General features: G+C 43.7%; 1 pseudogene; it reads left to right on the top strand.

The window, feature by feature from the left end:
- The first annotated feature begins 337 nt into the window (after positions 1-337).
- Positions 338-12,918, top strand: LOC121461396 (annotated as a pseudogene).
- Positions 12,919-17,282: the final 4,364 nt, after the last annotated feature.

The following is a 17,282-nucleotide window of genomic DNA, read 5'->3' as shown; positions in this document are numbered from 1 at the left end:
GGCTTCTAAATCAAAGCAGGCTTCAGGGCTCTGGACCATGCTGCATTCTATTCTTCTGTGAATATTCCTGAAGAGGTGATCTCTGTACTCTCCTGAAGAATTATAGGGGGCAGAGGAAAACCCTGGATGCTTACATAGCCACATCTCTAGAGTGATGGGAGATTTCAAATGCACAAAGGGGGCCTGTCAACCTGGCCTAATATATTTTGGTTGTCCCTGGGTTCCAGATATAATTTTCTGTTTGGGATTCTGTCAATCTCCTGTGCCTTTTTGCTATGCAATTTTACCTGTTTTCTACCTACACACAGAATCACTTAAGGAGCCAGCATCCCATCCAATGCTCCTAAACAAGAAGCAGATAAAGAAGGAAGAGGAGAGGCTGACCACACAGCTGCAACTGATGACCAGGGAAAGAAATGACCGGAAAGACCAGCTGATGATCCTCACTGAAGGCACCAAGGACAATAGGTATCCACTGTTTCAGACTTCATGGGGCTGCAGGCAATGTCAACCTCACCTTCTGTCTTTGACGGTCTTGGATTCTAGGAGGCTTTTTCAAAACTCATTCCTAAATTCTTCTCAGGGGAGAGACAGACATGAAATGTGAGGGGGAATGATATGTGGCCTCTCTTTTCTGCTCTCTCCGAGTAAAAAGCAGGGCGTGTGGTCCTAGTCACACAACTCAGGGATTTAGGCCAGTACTGTGTAGTTCCTAGCATGTATTTATATATGTGATCACTTTCAAAGGTCGCTTGCATGAGATACTACTACCTTCTCTTAGTTTGTGGTGCATCTCTACATTCCCGGCATGTGGTTGTGTGCTGAAAGCCTCTGGTAGCAGCTGGAGGGGCCTGGTTTGACTTGGGACATCTCAGAGTCTAAATGGAAGTGCTGGGGCTCATCACAGCTTCTCTCTAGTTTTGTCTAATGTACTCTTAGACAATAGAGCTCTGTGCATATCTTTAGCATCAAATGGGTGTGTGCTCTTACTCTATGCATTTCTATAGCTCTCCATTTCTTTCTCTCTCTCTCACTCTCTCATTAAACATGTGTTCACACACACATTTGTGAGTTCGTAAACTCTGGGAGCCAGTGATCTGTGGTGGTTACTCATGATGTCCTTCTCCCACTGTCCAGAAGAAGCCAGTGCTGAGCCCTGGGAGCCCCACTTAAAGCAAGACTGCTTGTGTCCTACATGCTCACCTTCGTGGCACCTAGGGATCCCTATGGGAGTTTATATCACTCCCCTTCTCTTAAGACTTCAAACCAGAATGATGTGCTCTAACTATTCAGTGATTGTCAACCAGAACCCAGAATCAGTGTTCTGAAACAGGAAAGATGTCATTGCAATGTCTGGTATACGGAGACATGTGACTGAGACTCCTGGCTGCATAGAGAACTAGACTGACTTTCTAGTCCTATTCAGTGAGGTCATGCAGACAGGGCACTCCTCATCTCACATGGAACTTCTGCTTTCCTGGGGGACCGAATAACAAGTATAAAACTACCAGGATTTCCCAGTACATAGGAAAGAAAATCTTGCATCCACTGGCATAGGGTAGATCAGGATATGACTTGAGGTCCTAAGATCATTGAAGCCTATGTTCATGGGTACTTTTCTCCCGTTTTCTAGTCCCTACAAGAACCAACAGTCAAATGCTTTGTATGAGAAGGTCATGTTGGATCACAAACAGATTATGATGGAGCTAAACAATTTTAAGAAAGAGAACACTGAGATCTACGATAGTTTCAAGGAGCTGAGGAAGGAAACAGGCTTCTATCGGTAAGTGTCCTTCTCGACATGGTTCACAAAACTGTTAAAATGTCCATCTCTGAATTCCTTTTTCTGTTGAAGGAGTGTCCACAACTCTGGTTCTAGACTTTTTGCTTCTTAGCAAACAGCTCTTGAACTTTTGTCTTTTGGACTCAGTTTTGCTAAGTGTGAAAGATACTGTTGTCCCCTGCCACCATTGTCCTAGGGCCTCAGGAGCCTGTAGATAGAAGAGGTATTTACAGTCTCAGGTGAATGTCAGGCAGCCTTTAACTTCTGGAGCTCAGGCCCATTCTTTACAGGTCTGGGGCTGTTGAATATTTAGATAGAATATGCTCACCTTGGGTAACTTGTCTTACCTTTGAGGATATTTGCCTGCTACATGCTGATGTTTCCCCATTACAACAGACAATTAGGCAAGCTGGGGAACTACTCCTTCTTCTGAAGGGACATCGATCCTTTTAGGTGTTGGGGTTTTCATTAGAGTTTGATAATTTCTAGCATTACGTGTTCTCTCATTTGAGTTCCGGAGTGTAGGTGAAATGAATCTATCAGACTCTTAGCTATGTATTTCAGGAAACATGAGTTCTTTTGGGGTGCCGGCTCCAGGAAATTAGGGGTAGCAGGAGGAGGCCTGTATGGCCTTACTATGCAGAGTTTGTCTGCAGGGATCTGCACAGCCGACTACTGATGGAAAGGACTCAGCTAAAGAAGAAGGTGGACGAGCTGAGGCAGGAGGAAAGGAAACTGCAGAATGATTGGACCGTGCTGAAGTCCCACCTGGAGGATTTGAAATTGATCCATAATGACCAAGACGAAGAGATCAGTTACCTCAAAATCCAGCAAAAACAGGTAGAGGGAAGGCAACAAGTCAGGCTAAGCTCTGGCACCATTTGCCCCTTTGACTACCTCTCTACCCATCCAACCACCAGGTTTTAACCCATCAGCTTACTCATCCATCCTCCCTTCCAGCCACCAACCTCATATTATCCAGGCATTCCCTTCAGTGTCCATGCACAAGGACTTCTGGGAAGCTTTTGTCTCATGGAGGATTGAAATATGGGCAAGTCTTCTTTTCTGCTGTCCTTGAAGCTGTAATTTAGTAAAGAAGATGGTTCAATAATATATCACACACGTACATGTATTTATGATCTGTAGCTTTCTAGAAACAGAATTTAGTGTAAGTGGGTTCTGGGTCCTAAGGCTCTTTGATTGGCAGGGTTCATGCTATGTCACAGGTGGGAAGCAGTTTACAAGGTGGAGATCCCTGTGCCAGTGCCAAAAGGGTGCTTCTCATACTCATGGATTTGTGTGGCCTGTGGGCTTCTCTTTTCTGCCTGCATCCCAATGTTCTCTTTGCTTCCTCTGAATTCTTGGTTCACAGTGACAGAATCCTGAGTAGCATCTTGTCAGCCCTGATTTCTAGGCGTGGTGCTGGACAGTTCTCCCATCCAGCAGATATAACGTATGGATGACTGGATGACCTTCTTGGGGCTTTTGACAAGCTGGTGGTGGATGGTGGGAGATTTGGGCCTATACCAGGGGAATTTCACTAAGCAGCTAAATGTAGTCTGTCTAAGCAAATCATTTTTCCCACAATAATTTTAGTCTCCGAGGAATTATGGCTGAGTGTGAGACTTTTCTGAAAGAACTGGTGTGGTTATTTTAAACTGAACTGTTCTTTGACCATGATGTGTCTTTCTGTGACGTCTCTTTCGCTATATTTCTCTTTCTTTAACATGCACTCCTTGTGGGTTATGAGTGTGAGTGCACACAAGTGTGTTTGCATGTGTGTGTGTGTGTGTGTGTGTGTGTTTGTGTATGTGTAGTATAAGGATATGGGTGTTGGGGTGCATTAAACATGTTCATTTTCTAGCGCAGACCATTGTGTTCCAGTCACTCTGTACCACAAACTGGGGTTTCTTACTTCTCCAGATGCTTTTTTGTTAACCTGTCTAGCTGACCAGCAAGTTATTGGGATCCTTTCTCTGTGCTTAGATATGTATGACTGTCTATAACCCTCAGCAAAGAACACAATTTCTCATCAACAGGAGCTCAAGAGATTGGAAGAAAGCTTTCAGTTCCTGTAGAAGCAGAGGGAAATGGTCATGCAGGAAAAGCACTTGGTCAAAAAGCTACAGCATCACTTTCAGGTCTCTCAGTTGAGGTAGGAGCCCAGACTGGGATAGTAGGTAGATCCAAGTGGGGCCCATGGACTTGGGATTAATATCAATTCTTTCCATCTCTGAGGCTACAAGCTAGAGCAGGGAAAATAAGACCTAAGAGAATTGAGCTGGTCCAGTCAACAAGAAATTCTGACCAGTATATATTGTGTTTGATACTCAGTGTGTCTGTAGAATATAGTCTCTATACCTCCCTTCTGAAAACTGAGTTCTCCCAAGGCTTTCTCTGAACTCACAGAGAGATGCCTGTCTCAGACTTCCAAGATAATAGGTTTATAGGTGTGCATCAATGGGTATGGTAAAATTCGCGTTTTTATTAAAAAATACAAGGTAGATCAGAGATTTCCATCTTTAACACTGCTCTGTGTAACATTTGCCAATTTCCTGTGTAAAGTACTCTCTGGATAGAATTGGTTAAGGACTTCCCAGGATGAACCCAGGCAGATACTCAGCTGTAGGGAAGATCAAAACTTTCTCTGGTGTGTTCTGTTACCTACTCCCAGAGCCAGGATGCAGATTCCCAGGTCTAACCCAAGGAAAGCACCCGTTCCTTTTTGGTCCCAGAGCCTGACAGGGACAATGTTCTCAAGCACACATCTCAGGAAATGCTGCTCTAGCACGACATGCTGTCTGCATGTTGTTCATGTTCAAGGTTCCTTCTGGGCATGAGGACTGAGCTAGCCTCATGCCCTTGTGCACGGACCTACGCTGCAGGCAGTTTAAGGCTATCTATAAAATTATGAATAGCTCATGTACAACTCATGCATTTCTCACGTGCTGTTGGACTATCATATCAATGTGCTGTTGCTGCTTACAAAATGATATCCCTGAATTATAGGAGAATACCCTTTTCTGTCTAGTAGAATGGACACTAACAGTGTTTATATGAAATTATGACTTGTGTTTAATACCGAGCAAAGTTTTAGTCCCATCTACTCTGGGATCTTATTCCTTGTGAGTATCAATAATGACATCAGTCACAAGATTAAATTCACTGTCCAGCAGAGCTGAGGTGAATAGAGGAAGCATCTTCAGCTAACGTGGCAGGTCTGTTTTTTTAAACTGCTTCTCTTTTCCAGGTCTAAAACTCCGCAGACTCATCTGGAACAGGCCACGGCCCAGGACGAGAGCCACCAGCAGAAGGATCTCCAGGAAGAACTAGGTGCTGACTCCCATCCCCAGCAATACTGAATTCTAAATTCTAAGGACACATATTCTTCTTCAATTTTGGTGACCCTTGTGTCATTGGTTCTGATTTTGCCTAGCCAGTGACCCAGCATGGCTGCTTCTGGGCCTAGATTATTATTTTTTTTTCTTTTTTTGATCATACCACTTGAGAGACCTGAGGAAACCAAAATAAGCCATAAACACCTTCTTCACATTAGGATCAAGGCATACAGACAAAAGACACCCCCAGTATCTGGGAACTCACCGGTGAGGGAATTTCCAGCTGACCTCCAGGTGATCACACCTATTCTGATCCATGTGTCTTCTGACTCAGTTCTCGAGAAGAGAAGAATGCATCAAAAATATACTTGAGATACAGAAATCCTGAGACAAAGATTACTCAGAAGCCTACATTTACCAGCAAGTGGACTCCGCCTTGGGATAACATGATATATAAGCTCCTATGTGGAATGGATCCAGGAATCTTGAAAAAGCCATTAAAATTGTGACTATCTTCCTAGCGTTACTCCAAGGCAAGACTTGCCTGTAGTAGGTGTAGTAGGTTCTATCAATATTTAGTGATAAATGCTAATATTATTACCTTTATTTTGTTTGAGTTTCGTTTTAGGTTTTTGTTTATGTTTCATTTGGTTTTGGTTTTGCTATTTTGTTGTTATTTATTCTTGTTATTAGTACCATAATTTTCCAAGTTTATCCATTGTTTATGTTCACTATTGTTTAAAATATATTGTTTATTAATAAAAAAGCAATTTCTAACTTTTCACACTTAATCCCAGCTTCTTTAATCAAGTGTGGTGTCACACTGCTTTAAGCCCCAAATTTCCGGGTACAGGTGGAAGCCTTGGGTCAATGCCCAGTGGATGTCAACTCCTTCCCCATTGGCAGTTGGGCCACAGCTGCCTTAGTGAAGCTCCTGATGGCAGGAATGATGGTGACAGAGATCAGGTGGCATCCTGTGGGCATGGTACCTGTTCTTTTGGAGACCCCCAGTTGCTTCATCCTTCAGTGTTGTATGCAGGGAAAAGCAAAGGAAACAGTAACAGATAATAAGATTCTGAATGGAGACTTGTCTGGCATCTGCCCCCCCCCCATGTCTTGGGACTGGTGTCCCTGGAGAGCTAAGGTTTGTGGTTCTTTGTTCTCTTCCCTTTAGATTGCTTGGGGAACATTCACCATGCAGTGGAAAATGGCAGGCTGGAATATGTCCCCCTGGTTCCCCAGTGACTCCCTGGTGACCCCAAGCAGAGGTTAGATGTGATGAAACCTCTGAGCTCACTTCAGGGTTTCTGTGAAAGAAACAACATTGAGGTCCTATGGAAAGCCTTGACCAGTCTGGCCTCCATTTCATGCTCTTAAGCCAGCCCTACAGAGGACACTTGTCCTAGTATTCTGTGTTCTATGTGGAGCAGAAGCGTCTGTGTCTTAAACACACCCTCTGGCGCGGGAGGTGTCTGTGTCTCAGAGCAATGAAGCCTGAAATCACTAGAGAAAATCACCCCATTTATCATGTGTTAGAGGCCTGAGGGTACCTGAGGGGGATGCCTTTGTCTTTGGGTAGAGGAGGGAACATCTTTCATTTGGTTTGGGTTTCAGACAGGTTCTCATGTTATTCCACATTGACCTTGAAGTTACTATTTCTGGGGTTCTCTACCTGGGTTCACACATAAGCCCCTTAAAATTACATCTATTTACACTACAATTTATTACAGTAGCAAAATTTCAGTTATGATGTAACAATAAAATATTTCAGGATGGGGCAGCACAGCTGAGGAAGTAAATCAATTGTCACATCACTGGGAAGTCTGAAAACCACTGAACTGCATGGTTAAGGCTCCCACCTCTACCTCCTGAGTGCTGGGACATTACCTGGTACATGCAATGGGGGGATCTAACCCAGCGTTTGTGTATAATAGAAAAGTGTCCTACCACCTGAGCAATGATCCTCGCCACTTCATAGCCATTTCTGGAGGCAGGCCAGTGTCTTCAGGCAGGGGGATAGTCTAGGAGGCACCCTTTGACATCTGGGGCCCCAGACTTTCACAGCTAATTACAACAACAGAAATACTGCAGCGCTCAGGCACTACCAAGACTGATCTGGATGCTGAAGAAGGCCCTTGTTGGTGGCAGAAATTTCAAGAGTAGAGCTGGAGCTGTGGTCATGGCTGTGGAAGAAACTTACAGGAAGAAGCTGTATGTTTTTGGGAGCCACCATTTACCTGGTGCAACATAGGAGGTAGTTGAAAGACGTTAAGAATCCTGATCTGTGTCCTCCCTCAAACTCACCACCATTTCCACTGGCCTAAACCAACTGGGAATCTGCATTAGAGAACCTATTTTGTAGCCTACAGGAGGTCAGCCCATGGGAGTATAGGAGAGGCAGAAAAGTGCAGAGGTGATGTAGGGAAAACTGAATCTCTAGCCCAAGCTGCCTAATTCCCACTCTCGTGGCTCCATCAGCCTTTCTGCTCCCTTTAGTGCAGTGTAAATGTGTACATTTTCATATACACATGGATGTTGGGGTCAACTGGTCTTCCCCTAATACCACACAAATACACTCATACACACACACACACACACACACACACACACACACACACACACACACCATAGGTTACTGGTTTGAATCTCACCAAATAGGCTGGCTTGGTAGCCTACAGGTACCACATGTCTGCCTTTTTCTTTAACATGTGTACCACCACACATGACTTTTTAAACATGGATTTGGATGATCAACCTCACCCTCGTACTTTCCTGACTGAGCTATCTCTTAGGCTATGACTTTTGAGTCAGTGGTATTACAAGTTTCAGGGCTTAAGCTGGAGCTTGCTTAGCTATCACGGATTTAGTCTTGACACTGATGGAGTTAAGAGTCACTCAAGGTCAGACCTGGTAGTAGTAAGCATGAGTCCAAGTCTGAGGAAGAGGAGGTGATGGTGATTAGGCAGTTAGGAGTACTAAAATAAATGGCAATGTTGGGAGAGCAGCTGGGGAAGAGGAGGTTGGTGGGAGAGCACTGGAGGGGAAGAGAGGTTGATGGGAGAGCACAGGAGGCTGAGATTTCAAAATAAATAACAAATCTCTATGTCTTTATTTGGGAGCTGCTTGTCAGCCCAAAGAAAATTCCAGCAACCATCCCCTCTGGATCTGATCCAATAGCAGAATAAGAAGCCAGGGCGAGGGCACAAGGACTGAGAGAGACAGCTCAGTCTGCAGTGCGTTTGCTGTGCAAGCATGAAGACCTGAGTTTGATCTGCAGAACCCATGAAATGGAAGGCCATGGCCAGGACTGCCTCAGCAGTTAAGAGCATGGACTCCTTTTGCAGAAGATATGAGTTCAATTCCCAGCACCCAAGTGTGATGACTTTGAACGGCCTGTATATCTACCTTTAACAACCAATGCTCCATTTCTAGGATTCGTGTGGACACATGCACACACGCGCGTGAGCGCGCGCACACACACACACACACACACACACACACACACACACACACACTAAGAATCAGCCAGAGAACAGGGACCATCAAATAAGGGGGCAGAAAGAAAGAGTCTCATGAAGGGAACCATGTGATGGAGGACACAGGCTCATTAGACAGGATGAGCTGAGGCTATGACTTGGCATTGATTGTCTTCATTTTCATTACACTTCTTGAAGCCAGTCCTAGCACCCTCCTCTGCTAGCTCTTCTCTCTCTCTCTCTCTCTCTCTCTCTCTCTCTCTCTCTCTCTCTTCCTCCCTCTCCCTCTCTCTCTCCCCCTCTCTCTCCCTCTCCCTCCCCCCTCTCTCTCCCTTCTTTCCTTTCTCTCTCTCTCTCTCTCTCTCTCTTACTTTTTTTTTGAGAATAAAACTGTGAACTTACGAAACAACCTGAAAGAGAAAGGAAGACTGGATGGCAGGGAAATTTAATGTGGTCAGGGAGAGAAGGAGGGATAGTCAGGCAATGCTCTTCAATGACATTTGACCTCGAACTTTCTGGAGAAGCAATAAACTTGACTAGTATGTAAGTTGAGCTGGGCACAGAAGCCCTTTTTGCGCATAAAAAATGAATACAACAAAATAAAAACACCATGGTTTCAAAAGCCTGGAGAAGATGTCCTGATGGAGTCACCAGTGGTTCCCACAGTGGGGCTGTAGGGCCAGGGGACAGTAGGTGGGGACGCAGAAAAGCAATAGCAAGTCGATTTCCATGGAGATAGGCTTTATTCTTGGGCCAGAGAGAAGGCATCCAATCCCCAAAGAAATTTGTGAATGATGAAGAGCCACAGAAGGTATAAAATGTGGTCAAAATGCAGAAAAATCTCATCTTCCACATGCTTAACCTAGAAAAAGTTTCCTATATCCCCTGCCCACCAACCTATATTCCATCATAGAGCAGATTGAATGATACAGGTATGGATTATTTAGGGTTTGTTTCCAGCATGCTCTGGACACACTCCATGTCAGGGGAGACCCTGTATCTGACACCCTCAACACACACTCGGTCAATATTTTGCAATAACTGAAAGGCCAAAGGGTGAGAGTTTCTGTTTTGACCACATTTTATGCATCATTGTGGGGCCCTTGGCTTGACAAATATTTGGAAATGAGAGCCCTTCCAGCTGGGTCAAGGATGAAGACTGTTGTCATGGCAATATGGGGCTGCTGCGCATCCCATGTCAGTCTTGGGAACCACGTACGATGACACAAAATCCATCCAGGTTCCTGGATCACTGGAGAAGAGCTGCTGGGTGATCATCCAGCTGAGATTCCCAGTGAGGTTGGAGGTCTTCCTGTGATGTCAGCAAGCATCTCCTTAACAAACCCAGTACCTTTGGTTCAGTTTCTACCCAGCCCTTACTGTGTAGATAGGAATCACTGTCTGCTACAGGCGTCAGTGATACTTTCTCTGGGTCTGTCACTCATCTTCTAACTCTCCACAGCTGTCTTTTGTTCCACAGACATTCAGAATTTGTACCTAGTCAAGTCTGTCAGTCTGAGGCTTTGTTATACAATAAGAAAGAACTCCTCCAACCCAATACTCTAATATTTCTCTCTCATTCTTCCCTTTTGTTTCTAAGTAGATCATTAATTGTCAACTTCCTATTCTTGCTGGTGGTGTAAAAGGCTCGTTTCTGTTGTGTTTACTATGCATTCTCTACTCTGTTTTCTGAGACAGCATTACTTTCCTCTGGGTCACATTTAGGGGGCTGTCTCTAGAGTTTTGTAGTTTGTGCTAATAATATAACTATCCTTATATTATGTTTTTAATCCTGAGATTTTGACAGTTTTTTTCTATTTATTTTTTCATATTAGTTATAGAATAAACTGTTTTCACCAAAAATAGAAGTTTTGTTTACTAACTTACACTTATGAGCTAATTTGAGAAATATTGCCTTTACAACACTGAGCCTTCCTTAGAGAAACATAGTGTATTTCTCTCATTTATTCTTCTTTTGCTTACATAATAAAGACATGACTTTTCCTTACATTTGCTATCTTAGTTTGCTTCAGGTTGTTGAATAAAATACCCAAGGCTGAATAATTTATAAGAAGCGGTTTGGTTTGGCAGCAGGTTTTGGAGGGTAAAAGCCTAAGACTGGGTGACCTCCATCTGCTTGGCTCCCTTAAGAATCAGCCCCATCAGTAGCAGGAGTCCTTGGGATGGAGATCACATGATGATGAGGAAGCAGGAGAGTCAGTGGAGAGATGGACCAACGTTAGATCAGCCTGCTCTCCAGTTGAGCAATGCAGTCCCTGTAACTTTCCCTGAGGCATCACTTAGAACACCATTATGCTGAGTTTTGGTTGGGAGGAACAACAGTACTGGCCTTGACATCTCCCATCAGTTATTATTTCCAGGTGTGTTAAAGATCTTGCTTTTGTCTGAATTCCCCCTCTTGGCTGCTATGGTAGTGTGCATCTAGAATATACTCAGAAGGCCCCTGTGGTAAAGGGTTGGACTCCAGCCCATGGTGCTTTGGGGAACAGAGGGGACCTATAAGAAATGGAGACTGGAGGGAGGACTTCTCATAGGCTTGCCACCTTTGAGTGAGACACTGAGAGCCCAGTCTGTCCTCTCTCATATCTGGACAGGTGAAAGGCTTGTCATGTGCTGCCACCACAAGGGGCTACCTCACCACAGGCCCAAAACAGTGACTACAACCAATCAGAACTAAAGCCTTTAAAATGGAAACTAAAGTAAATCCATTCTCTTTGTCCTTGACTCTCCCTGGAACTTGTTAGAATAAAAAACACTTACACCCTTACCCAAGCAGTGGTGATTAACATATCCGAGGAGTCTGCATATTTCCTTGTGCCCAGAGATTCATAATAAAATAGTTAAAAAGAAAAAAATCATAAAGGCAGAAACCTCTTAATATCTAATCTTGCTATATAGTTTATCCAAACAATTTTGTCCTCCTCTAAGAACCATGATGTTCATCTCCCTCCCTCAAATATTTGAATCTTGTGTTTCTTTGTCTTATCTTATTGCTTAGGCTAGGAATGCAGTCTCATCCTGGCCAGCCTCAGGTTCAGAGGCCACCTTGAGTTGTTGTTGCTGGCTAGGCCTCTGTAATTCTGCCATGAAACTCAGTGTTACCCTTAGTTTTTTGGTTTTTTTTTTTTTGTGTGTGTGTCGTTGCATTGTACAGCTTGCATAATTCCATGTCAGTTTTAACTAGGAAATGATGTGTAGTTCTATAAAAATGTGTATTTAACATCCACGGAGACGGTCATGTGGTTTTCCTCCTTTAACCTATTAGCAGAATGGAATTATTAACAGATTTCCAAATATTAAATCACATTTACTTTCCTGAGAAAAAGCATTTCTTCCTCAGGGTATGTTGGACTTTCAGTTCTTTTCTGAATCATTTTTGCTGTTTTTTATAGATCTCTTCTTAAAAACATTCATAACCATATGGTTGATGTTTGAAGCCAGGAATATTCTGAAAACCCTTGGAACACCCTGGATACGTGATGTGGAATGTTCTAGATCTTCATGAATGAATTTGCTAATTGAAAAGTAATAAAATAAAAAAGCAGAATTGTGAGGTAGATCTGAAGCTAGTGGATGAGCTCTCTGGAACCAATCTGCTTGATGCCTTTATAGGCCTCACTTCTTCCTTTCAATCTCCAGGAGTCAAAACTAAGTCCAGGGCAGAGGGAGAACCACAGGTCCCATTCACTCATCTTGGTGGATGATGGCTGCATCAGAACGACAACATTCATAATTGCCACTTGACGGGCAACTTTGAGAAGAAGTATGTAGTCACCCTGGGTGTGGAGGTTCACCCTTGTGTTCCATATCAACAGAGGAGCTATCAAGTTTGATGTGTGAGACACAGCTGGCCAGGAGAAGTTTGAGGCCTGCATGATGGCCACTGTTTTCAAGCTTAGATTTCTATTATAATGTTTGTTGTGGTAACAAGAGTTACTTATGAGAACAAATCTAATTGGCATAGTTATTGGGTATGTGTGTGTGAAAACATCCCCATTGTGTTGTGTGGCAACAATGTATCTATTAGAGAGGAAAATGAATGCAAAATTATTCATATTCCACTTAAAGAAGAACCTTCATCACTGAGAAATTTCTGCCAAAAGTAAGGACAACTTTGAAAAGTCATTCTTAAGGTATGCCAGAAAGCTCACTGGAGATCCTAACTTGGAGTTTGTTGCCATGCCTGCTCTTGCCCCACCCCATGTGAGCTGGTTATGGACCAGCTTTGGCAGCACAGTGCATCTATGATTTAGAGGTTGCTCAAATGTCTGCCCTCCTGGATGAGGATGATGACCTGTGAGAAAGTGGGGATGGTCGCCTGCATCCTCAGAAGTCCAGCTTTGCAGCCAACTGTCCTGTGATGTCCCTGTGTGCCTCCTCATCTAGCTACACAGAATGTATGCTTTTCTTCGATGCTGAAGGAGATGAATGGGCTCCTGAGTGAATGTGGAAGTTAGAACAAACCTTATCTTTGTTTAGATTGAATTTAACTGTTTGGAGAACAGTTGAATATCAAAGATAGGGCTGATGCCATCACAACGAAATAGTCACTGGAGAGATCTTGTTTGTTACTCTCGTCCCAATTTATGTTTTTTAGAAACATAACAAAGTTGTGTTGAAAATAATCCAAGAAATTAAAAATAGGGCCTGTTGAGATGGAATATGCCTTTAATCCCAGTACTAAGAAGGCAAACAGGGGTGGATGTCTGTGAGTTTGAGGCCAGCATGCTCTACATAGTGAGTTCCAGAACAGTCAGAGCAAATGCTGAAAGCCTGTCCCTTAATATTAAATAAACTGGAGAAAAGTTAACTGTTATATAGGAACGGTTTGAGCTTTGTTGAATTGAAATTTGAAGGTGTTAAAGCTAAAGCGGTTTCAATCATTTTAATTAAAGGTAATAAGCTGAAGTCACAGAGGCAGAAATTCAGACTGCCTAAGTATTGGTGAGACTTTCCGTCTCCAAATAGGCAGAAACATAGCGGACAATGAGGAATACTGAGAATTCAAGAACAATTGCAGTGGGTTTTTGATCCTACTGCACGTACTGGCTTTGTGGGAGCCTAGGCAGTTTGGATGCTCACCTTACGAGACCTGGATAGAGGTGGGCAGTCCTTGGGCTTCCCACAGGTCAGGGAACCCTGATTGCTCTTCGAGCAGATGAGGGAGGGGGAATTGATCGGGGGAGGGGGAGGGAAATGGGAAGCGGTTGTGGGGACGAGGCAGAAATCCTTAATAAATAAATAAATTAAAAAATAAAAAAAAAAAAAAGTAAATCAAAAAGGAAGATATTATGGGTATTTTTACTAGGGGTTTTTCCAGCAGAAAATCCGAATGTTTGAATTCTCAGCAATATCTTCCCAAAGGAAAGGAGTTTATATTGTATTTAGGAATGCTTCTGGTTCATTCCGGGCCTGCTGTGATTTAAGTGTCTGGTCACATGTTTGAACAACTACTCCCCAGCAGGGGTTGCTGTTTGGAAAGGCTGCAGAACCTCTGGGGACTTATTGAAAGAAGTGGATCACTGGGCCAGCCCTGCTCCACTTCCAGTGTGTGCTCTACTTGGGAGTGCAGCTGCCCTGTGACCAGATGACTGTATGTCCACCATCATGCCTCCCCCAGGAACCCTCAGCCACAGTTAAGTCTCCCTTTCTTAAGCGGCTCTTCATGAAAAGTAGTGAATATAAGCTCTTTGTGTGTTTTGCATTTTGCAGAGCATCACCCGAGATGGAAAATGTAAAAGACAAGGTTGAAAGCTATGCGATTTCTCAGCTTGTTATTAGGATAGAGCAGTGCTTCAGAACCTGGGTTAAAACGACCTTTTCACAGGGGTCACCTCAGGCCGTAAATACATAGATATTTACATTAAGATTCATAGCATTAGCAAAATTACAGATATGAAGTAGAAAAGAATATAATGTTATGGTTGGGGTGACAACAGCATAAGGAACTGTATTAAGGGTTGCTCCATTAGGAAGGTTGAGATCCACTGGGATAGAGTGACCTCTAGCTGAGAGCTGCCTCAGACAGGCACCAGTTCCACAGGACAGCAGGGAGTTTCAGATGAGTAACCCCACAACAGTGTGGGCAGAGTCTTTCTGATGGCCTGGGCCTGCTGCTGAATCCAGAGAAGGTAGACAGCACAGACCATGGGAAGGCAATGCAGAGCCAGGGAACACTTAACCCTTGTACTCACTAGCCTGGCTTCTCCCTAATGCTGTCTTCAAAGGTCAGTCGCCATTTCCACAATGCTGCCTGGTGGCTTCTCAGCTCCATATGTCCAACTGCAAACTCCTTCACCAAAACTCCCTGACTTACTTTTGATCCACCAACTCTGTTCTTTACAAGGGGCAGGAGGGAAGCGGGCAGGACATGATTTCATGATCTAGTCTGCAGCGCTAATACTGAGAGACCTTGAGAGAGTTTACACCTCAATCTCTGGTCGGTTACATCTTTTGAAGAAGTAGACAAGGCCCACTTCAGTACCCAAGCCAGATGTTATCTGCAGCTGCTGAGAGGCCTCCTCTCACCCAGAGCCCTTGCACAAGTGTTAATAAGGGTGTGTGCGACTCTCATGCTTCTGCTCCTGCACGGCACATGTGTCCCCAATAGCATGAGAATTGTTCTCGCTCTAGCTAAGGAACCCGACATCTCTAAGCACAACAGAACAGAACAAGCCTGGTGCACAGGCGGACCTACACACAGCCCACATCAGACCCCGGGAATCTCCTGTGGGTTTGTCCTCTGCCTGCTTCAGGGTGTTTAGCTTCCTCTTGGTGGGACGTCTTGCTCTAATTTCCTCTTAGCTGGCTGAAGAAATTCCTTATGGAGTTATTAATGTCTCACTTGCATTCTTTAATTTTTCTCCTCTAAGTGCACAAGTCTTGCTTTGTCTCATTCTAAGGTTGGAATTGCACGGAAATTTAATGCCAGAGAAATCCTCTCTATCTTTGTGACTGGTTTAGTTTTCCTTCTGAAGATGGTGCTGGATTTATCTACTGGTTTAAAGTCTATTCCTACATATGTATGTATATATATATGTATATATATATAATCTCAGGTATAGTCTTATATGCAGTATATATGTAAAATATATATGTATGTGTATATAAATATATAAGCAATAGAAATATTAAACAACCTTTAATAATAGAAATATGTAAATGTGAAAGTATCATTTTTTCCTATAGAATTATAATATACAAATGTATATGTTTTTTGATAAAATTTACGTGAAATTGATTCAATTTATATATTAATAACAATAATAATCGAGACTTTTACATTCAGTACTCTTTTGTTAAAGGCTGTTTAAGATTTTCAACTTAGGAAACAGAGAAGATCAACTGACAAAATTGGGAGCATGGGGGTGGCGGGAAAGAAAGGATGAGGGAAAAGATAAAGGGGAGGAGAACTTGAGGGAACAGGACAGTTGAGATGGAAAAAGGACAGAGATGGAGAGCAAGGAAGGAGATATTTTGGTTTAGGGAGCTATTATGGGGCTAGCAAGAAACCTGGAACTTGAAAAATTCCCAGGACAGCACAAGAATGACCCCAGCTAAGACCCTAAGCAATAGAGGAGAGGGTGACTGAACTGGCCTGTAGTCAGACTGATGATTACCTTAAATATCACCATAGTAACTTCATCCAGAAACTGATGGAAGCAGAGGCAGCAATGAACTGAGCTTCCAAAGTCCAACTGAAGAGTGGAAGGAGTGAGAATATGAGCAAAGAGGTCAAGCCATAATGGGGACACCCACTGAAACAGTCTACTTGTGCCAATGGGACCCAAGTTTAATGGCCAGACCCATGGAAAGGACAGTCACGGGGGCACATGGCTGTAAGCACAACACCACAGAGACAGAGAGGGGTGGCACTCCAGGACTGACTGGGACAATCAGCCTGATGAGTGAGACACCATATTTCAAAAGGGAGAGCAGACAGGTCAGAAGAAACAGCACGGTATATTTCCCTCAGGCCTTGATATGCATACACATACATATACCGTAGCACCTGTATGCTCATGAACAAACATGCATACACACAAAATGTCACTTCTATTAGTGTCCATCTGCCACCAAGTGTACATAGTGAATCATCTGTCTTTATACTAAAACAGCAGAGACATGCAGTGGGAAGTGATGTCTCAGGATTTTGTCCTGAAATGTCACTGTTATAATGCTAAGTAGCCCACCTGTCACTAGAGCTTTGAACAAAACAAAGCCTCATGATGTCAAGTACACTGATGATCACTAGATGGCAAGCCATGTCCCAAATTAGAGTGAATCTCATACCAAAAAATAAATACCTCACAGAGTCTGAAGAGAATGTGCCTGTGACAGCCATGTCCAGGGAGGGTCAGAATGCACCAAAAGTGGGGGAGAAACTTCCAGTCTGAATAAACCAGGGCATAAACACAAACACAGAGGCTCCCAAGAGCCCCAGGGAAGAGCACACACCAGAAGAATGTCTGTCTTGAAGCTTTGGCGACTGAAGCCAGAAGCTGGAGGCCTGCAAAGTTAGCAGAGCTGTCCCAGCCCCAGCATAATCTAACTGGCACACAGAGAGCTCAGAGGAGTGGAGAAATGAGATTGACCCAGCAGGGCCATGAGAGACCAGATGGGTGGCCAGAGGCCTCAGCTTTACCTCAGTGGGATCTATGACAG

Source organism: Microtus oregoni, unplaced genomic scaffold, assembly GCF_018167655.1.
Source record: "Microtus oregoni isolate MIOR12 unplaced genomic scaffold, Mior012 000000F_ref0000247, whole genome shotgun sequence".
In the NCBI taxonomy this organism is placed as follows: Eukaryota; Metazoa; Chordata; class Mammalia; order Rodentia; family Cricetidae; genus Microtus; species Microtus oregoni.
The sequence above is the reverse complement of the archived record's forward strand: the minus strand, read 5'-3'. Positions and strand labels throughout refer to the sequence as shown.